The sequence below is a fragment of the Heteronotia binoei genome, chromosome 5 (genome assembly GCF_032191835.1).
Source record: "Heteronotia binoei isolate CCM8104 ecotype False Entrance Well chromosome 5, APGP_CSIRO_Hbin_v1, whole genome shotgun sequence".
NCBI lineage: Eukaryota > Metazoa > Chordata > Lepidosauria > Squamata > Gekkonidae > Heteronotia > Heteronotia binoei.
The window spans coordinates 113,408,103-113,414,592 of NC_083227.1; positions in this window are offsets into that span (position 1 = coordinate 113,408,103).

A 6,490-nucleotide genomic window follows, 5' to 3' on the forward strand; every position below is an offset into this window, starting at 1 on the left:
GGAGCTAATGTGTAGTGCTGTGAAGAAGGCGGTCTGAAAGAATTGTAAACCTTGTTCTCTTATCAACTGGGAGGACAAGGGAGGGACTTGCGGCTGGAGTAGTATAAATGTATTTTCTTTAATTCTGTACTTGAAGCTTGCCTGATGTATTGCTGCTCCTACTGATATCAGTAAATCTATGAAAAGGATCTACCTGACTGACTTTGTTTTTCTTTTGGAGGTTCAAGGGGGAAAATCATTATAACATGGACGTAGGAAGAGCTGCGGCTCAGTGGCAGAGCATATACTTTGCATAAAGATGGTCCCAGATTGAAAATTCAGCATCTCAGTTTCAAAAAGATCTCAAACAGCAAGTGTTGGGAAACAGCTTTCTTTGCTTAAGTCCCCAGATAGCTGCTGTTAGTAGATAGTATCAAACAGGAAGGACCAAATTGTCTGAATCACCCTGACTGATTTCCCAATCACCTTACACCGCTTTCACGTTTGTCTTCTCAGCATGGCTTCCTTCCAATTTCACACTATCTGCCCTGGGGCTGCAGGAAGCATCAGTGCTTTCACGCAGCAAACAGAAACCGTTAAAAAACAGTTTTTGTTTGCTGCACAAAAACACCGATGCTTGCTGCAGCCCTGGGGCAGATAGTGTGAAATCGGAAGGAAGCCGCGCTGAGAAGACGAACATGTGAGCAAAGTAAGGTGAGTGGGAAATTAGTCTCTGTCTTCATAGGCTCATATAGCATATGAGATAGAGTGGCAAAAGTTAAGCCTTACCCGGAGAAACCTGAGCATCCAAGCTGGTCATCTGAACTGGATTGCCTCTCAAAATAATCATATAGAATAACCCATTTTTCTGAAATGTCAGCTGGAGACAGGACAAAGACCTGGAGTTGTTGTAGAGATTTGTGGCCCCATGAGTTAAAATAAAACCATGTTACATATCTCTTTGGCTGGTCTGTATTCTTTCTTAATATATTTTCTAGGGCATCTATCACTGTCCAGATTCCAAACCCCAAGATCATGTAATTCCTGCAAGATCCCTTTTTCTGTTCCTGTTGTTTACCAAGCACAGATAACACAATGTTGTGTTATCTAGTTGTGTTTTTATCTTGTTGTGTTTTTTAGTTGGCTTGGATAAATTATTATTAGTATGTGTTTTTAGCTAGGTCTTTAAGAATTTTATTGGATAGAGTATTAAATTGAATGACTGGATGAGAGGAGCAGAATACGTGATTGTGTGATCTGAGACTGGTGACCGAGTCTCTGCATATATCTTTGGTAAATGATGTCGGGTCAAGGGATTCCAGTGCTCCTGGGGAGGAGAAGGTATAGCGGTGGGAGCAGGCAAAATTGGAACGGAAGGAGACTGAGACACAAGAGGGCTCGTTCCCCTTCAAGCCTGTGTCCCATCCCAAAGATAGCAGGTAGATGGGCCAAGTGGAAACATTCACCTCCGTCCCTGGTATTGTGCAATGCCAGGTCCATAAATAATAAAACCTCAGTCCTGCGGGATTTCTTTATCAGACAGGACATGGACCTGGCTTGCGTGACGGAGAGCTGGGTGCAGGACGGGGAGACAGTGGCTCTCTCCCAAGTAGCCCCGCCTGGGTTCTCCGTCCTTCACCAGGTTCGGACTAGCGGGCGGGGGGGAGGGGTGGCTTTTTTCATACAGGAGGATTGTTCCTTCAAAGTGCTTCCGCCGCCAAAGATCGTAGGCATAGAATGTGTTGGCCTGGTGTGGGACGTAGGGGAGAGTTTAGCAATCTGGCTGGGTACCGTCCGCCTAATGCACCAGCCAGTGCCCTACCATCCCTGATGGAGGCTGTAGCAGGCTGGGCATTGGAGCACCCTCGGCTTATAGTCTTGGGTGACTTCAATGTCCATGCCGAGGACGCAGCTTCCACTCGGGCGATGGACCTAGTGCTTTCCATGGCAGCACTGGGACTCTCCCAATGTGTAACAGTGCCCACGCACCAGGCTGGGCATACATTAAACCTGATCTTTGCAGCGGGAGTTGGAGTGGATCAGATTTCTGCTGAGGCAGTGCCATGGTCTGACCACTATGCCCTGAGGGCTCATGTGGATACGCCACCTCTACCCCAGTTAGGCGGTGAGCAAGTTTTAGCTTGCCCGCGTAGCCAGATGGACCCTTTGTGGCTTCAAACGGCTATGTGGGATCCCTGGCCCTCTGGCGACTCACTGGATGAACTGGTGGAGAACTGGAACAACCAGCTCTTTATGGCCATTGATGAGATCGCTCCCCGGCATCCTCTTCATCCTCGTTCACGATCCGCTCCATGGTATACCCTGGAGCTGCGATCAATGAAACAGTGATTAAGACAGCTAGGGAGACAATGGTGACATACTCGCGATGAAGCTAAGAGAACATCTTATAGGTCATTTATGAGGACCTATGAGATGGCAGTCCAGGCCACAAGGAAGACTTACTTTGCATCCCGGATTGCATCTGCGACCTCGCGCCCAGCACAATTGTTTAGTATAATTCGGTCATTAACAATTTTACCGCATGGTAAACAAAATATTTTAGAATTGGAAATAGGCAGTGAGGCTTTTGCGAGTTTTTTCGCAGATAAAGTCTCATCGCTCCGATGCGACCTTCCCACCATAATTGATACAGTGAAAGAACTTGGGGCACCGAGCGCGTCTTCTGGTCCAGTTCTAGATTCCTTCAGTCCACTCAGCCTGAAGGAAGTCGAAAGGATCCTTTTAGCTGTACGCCCTACGACTTGTAGGTTGGATCTGTGCCCGTCCTGGCTTACGAAAGCTAGCCAGGAGATAGAAAGGATCCCTGATAGAAGGGATCTTTCCCACACCCCTTAAAGAGGCTGTGGTCTGTCCCCTCTTGAAAAAACCATCTGCAGATCCGGCCGTATTGGTGAACTATCGGCCGGTATCAAACCTTCCCTTCTTGGGTAAGGTTATAGAGCAGGCGGTGGCAATTCAGCTACAGGGATTCCTGGAGGACACTTCCTCCCTGGATCCATTCCAGTCCGGCTTCCCACCAGGTCACGGGATGAAGACGGTTCTGGTCGCTCTCATGGATGACCTCCTGCGACATCTGGATTGGGGCGGCTCAGCAGTGCTGCTATTATTGGACCTGTCAGCCGCTTTTGATACGGTTGATCATCAGCTACCAACTGGCCGCCTTGCTGACGTGGGGATTCAGGGGTCCGCCTTACAGTGGTTGACCTCCTTTCTCCAAGATCGGGGACAAAGGTGGTGATAGGGGAGGAGTCATCCCAGAGGCACTCACTCATATGTGGTGTGCCTCAGGGTGCGGTTCTGTCCCCGATGTTATTTAACATCTATATGCGCCCCCTTGCCCAGATTGTCAGGAGGTATGGACTGGGTTGTCACCAATATGCAGACGACACCTAGCTCTATCTATTGATGGGTAGCCAGTCCGACTGTACCCCGGAAAATCTGGACCTGGCTCTTCAAGCCATAGCATCTTGGCTCAGGCTGAGTCGGCTGAAGTTGAATCCGACGAAGACAGAGGTTCTCTATCTGAGCTGGGGTGGTCCAAGGGGAGGTGTCCAGCTGCCGGCTCTTGATGGGGTGCCATTGATACTGGCCCCTAAGGTCAAGAGCTTGGGCGTGCTCCTTGAGTCCTCCCTTACAATGAAGGCCCAGGTAGCAGCCACTATTAGATCCGCCTTCTTTCATCTTCGGCGGGTGCGGCAGTTGGCTCCTTTTCTGGAGCACAATGACTTAGCAATGGTGATCCATGCTACGGTCAGCTCAAGAATAGACCACTGTAATGCTCTCTACATGGGGCTACCCTTGACTTTGACTGGGAAACTACAGCTAGTGCAGAACGCTGCAGCACGGCTGTTAATGATGCTCCCCCCATGGGGGAGAGCTGCACTGGCTACCTATTGTGTTCCGAGTCCGTTTCAAGGTGTTGGTATTGACCTTTAAAGCCCTTTATGGTCAGGGACCTGTTTATCTGCGGGACCGCCTTTCCCCATATATCTCCCAGAGAGCACTGCGTTCAGGGACAAAAAATCTGCTGTCCACCCCTGGACCAAAGGAGGGCAGGTTGTGTTTGACACAAGCCAGGGCCTTCTCGGTGGCAGCACCAGAGTTATGGGATGCTCTCCTGGAAGCCATAAGGGCCCTGCGGGACCTTCCTAAATTCTGCAGGGCCTGTAAGACCAAATTGTTTTGACAGGGCTTCGAAGTTTAAACTGAGAGAGAGCTGCCACCTGACATCAGTTAGAGTATCCAGTGTCCAACCGTCTGAAAAGCAGAACTGCCTACATAGTAATGGTACAGCACTGTGGAATAGTTTTTAAATTTTAATTGTATTAATGTTTTATAGATTTTATTGACTTACTGTTTTAAACGAATGTTGTGAGCTGCCCTGAGTCCGCTTGCGGAGAGGGCAGGATAGAAGTGTAATGTAAATAAAATAAATAAATAAAAATAATTCATGGAAGTGGTTTGACTCCATTCACAATAGATGAGGCAGGATGAACAGGTGGTTTCACTGCCCACATTTTTCAGAGAAGAAACTAGGCCCTGGGCTTGGGTTATGGAACACTCCCACAGCATCTATATTTTTCAGAACTGCAAAAAGCAAAACAGAGCACACAAGGGATTAAATTACTGTGGAATGCAACATTTCAACTTGATTCAATAATATAAATATTTGAATTTCATAGGTTAAGATTTGAGTAAAATATAAAACTGTTGATCGAGGAGTATTTGTGTATGGATTTCAGATGCATATGTTTTTGCCAGTAGTCCACCAAATACAGGGAGGAAGAAACTGGCCATCAGGAAGGAGGAAGATGACTCTGGGTGGCAAACAATGACCCTCCTTTCCTATCAAGGCCAAGTAGGGGCAGAGCTAAATGTACTGGGCGCCCACAGTGTTATGACATTACATATTAGCAACAAAGGCATTTTCAGCTAGAAGAGAAAATAGGCTTTAAGCCGATCAAAATCTGAATTTTCAGTAGTGGATTCTGAACTGAGATCATATATCAAATGGCTTAATCTGTGTGGAATTTTTTATATCATGCTGAATATCTCCTTGGGACTCAACACTAACCCATTTGCTCTCTGTACCCAGAGGTCTAAATTTCTCATTAGGAAAACAAAATTATTTGAGCCAGAAAATATAACTTCTGCATTAAAAATAAATGATGAAAATTAATACCGTTTTTGAAGAGTTATTTTGCTCAATTTTAGGGTTGCCAGCTCTGGGCTGGGAAATATCTGGAGATTTTGGGGGTGGAGTCTGAGGAGGGCAGGGTTTGGGGAGGGGAGAGACCTCAGTAGGGCATAATTATGTTCATACCACTGATGCTGCCTTATTTTATTTTTATTTAATGGTTTTAACTATTTAATTTTTAACTGTTTTATTGTTCAATTTTAACTGTTCTATTGTGTTGTAATCCGCCCTGAGCCCATCATTGGAAAGGGTGGACTGTAAATTTGCAAAATAAATAAAAATGCCATAGAGTTCACCTTCCAAAGTGGCCATTGTCTCCTGGCAAACTGATCTCTGTCACTTGGAGAGAAGGTGTAATTCCAGGAGATCTCCAGCCACCATCTTGAAGTTGGCAGCCCTTCTCAATTTGCATAATCATGTTCAGTTTGCACAATCTATTTTGTTTTCAATGCTAGAGCTTCTATATTATGTGGATTGGTTTTGCAAGAAGTTATATCCCGACACAAAACAGATATGGGTACATTGGAGTTAATGTTAGAAAATGTGACTGAAAATCACATGGAAGAGCCTCCCCCCACCCTGCTATTAATTCAGCAGTGAGCATTAAGGCCTCATGTGGATTCCATCTTTGTGCTGTTGACCAGTCTTTCTTGACAGCAAATCTTAGCGCATGGTAGCATCCTCACATCTTTTTACAGGTTTGTGATACTCTGAACCAAAAGGTGTGGCACAACCTGAACATGTGGTGCTGCAAATGCTGCAGCATGAAGGCTCTCTTTCTAATAAAACCTGCAGAGCTATCAGGCACGAGAGAAAAACTCAGGGATGAATAGCAGAGATTTGTCTTCTGGCAAGCCTGAGCAGCAGTTAAGATTATGATATGTCTCCATGTCAGAAAGGAATGACAACAACTGGATTTAATTTCCGTAAGTGCAATTTACTCTCCATATTGTTGCATCTCTGACAAGGGATAGTCTGAATATGGGCTGCCCTCTGGTGTTCAGAGTTCTTTATAAATCATTCTGTTGGAACAATTAGAGGCATGGAGGGGGTGTTCTTCCTCCCTTATCTTTTTCTTCATTGGCTCCAAATGTTCTTGAGTTATCTTGTATTCTTGGCACTTCCATGATAAATGCTATTCTGCTGAGAGTCACAGTAGAGTTTCCATGGGCTCCTCAGTTTCCATGGCTCTATGCAGGGCAGGTTCCAGATTTTGGGAGACCCTGGGCAGAGAATTCTCAGGCCCCCCTCTTCTCCCACCACCAGGCCCTGATCATACCCTTATTCCCTCCC